At 44.5% G+C, this 568-nt stretch overlaps 1 protein-coding gene across 1 annotated transcript in view; it reads left to right on the top strand.

Moving 5' to 3' along the window:
- MAMLD1 (mastermind-like domain containing 1) overlaps nt 1-568 on the top strand; it is a 61,790-nt gene that overhangs the window by 58,429 nt on the left and 2,793 nt on the right. The window lies entirely within an intron of this gene.

Genomic DNA, 568 nt, shown 5'->3' on the forward strand with positions numbered 1-568 from the left:
CGAGGCCCAGAGTGCAGGCCACGTCCCCCAGAACGCTGACAAGCTTTAAATGCCCTAAAAACCTCCACGTGGCTATCACCCCAGGGAGTGATGTGAGTCCTTAGCAAATTTACCACTGGCCCCACACAGCCACATGCTTATTGCCTCATTACAATTTGAGGGGCGGCAGCCCACACCCATCCCTCTCTCTACCTGTGACAAAATGGAAATCTGGTGATTTTTTTCAAGCTACCTGTACATATCTGAAAATTTTGTACATGGTTTTCCTAAACGTTCATGACAGAAGTGTTTATACTGCGTTTTGTGAGTTTGTAATTAAGATGACGGCTTTTGTTTCAGCAAAGTTGTGTTTATTATGCCATTGTCCGTGTGTATTCTACATTGTTCAAATATGCAGACTGTGTTGTTCAGTCCAGCCATACCTTATCAAACCAGGTGGCTGAGTTGCTTGCGCTTTTGATGCAATGGTGGATGTGACCAAGAGGTGTTGTGCAAACTGACAAATGCCAAATGGAAACTCACTTGGCCATCTATTCCCATTTCCACTAAAACTTCTATCACCCAGTGT

This window comes from Bison bison, unplaced genomic scaffold (assembly GCF_000754665.1).
Source record: "Bison bison bison isolate TAMUID 2011002044 unplaced genomic scaffold, Bison_UMD1.0 scf7180017864529, whole genome shotgun sequence".
In the NCBI taxonomy this organism is placed as follows: Eukaryota; Metazoa; Chordata; class Mammalia; order Artiodactyla; family Bovidae; genus Bison; species Bison bison.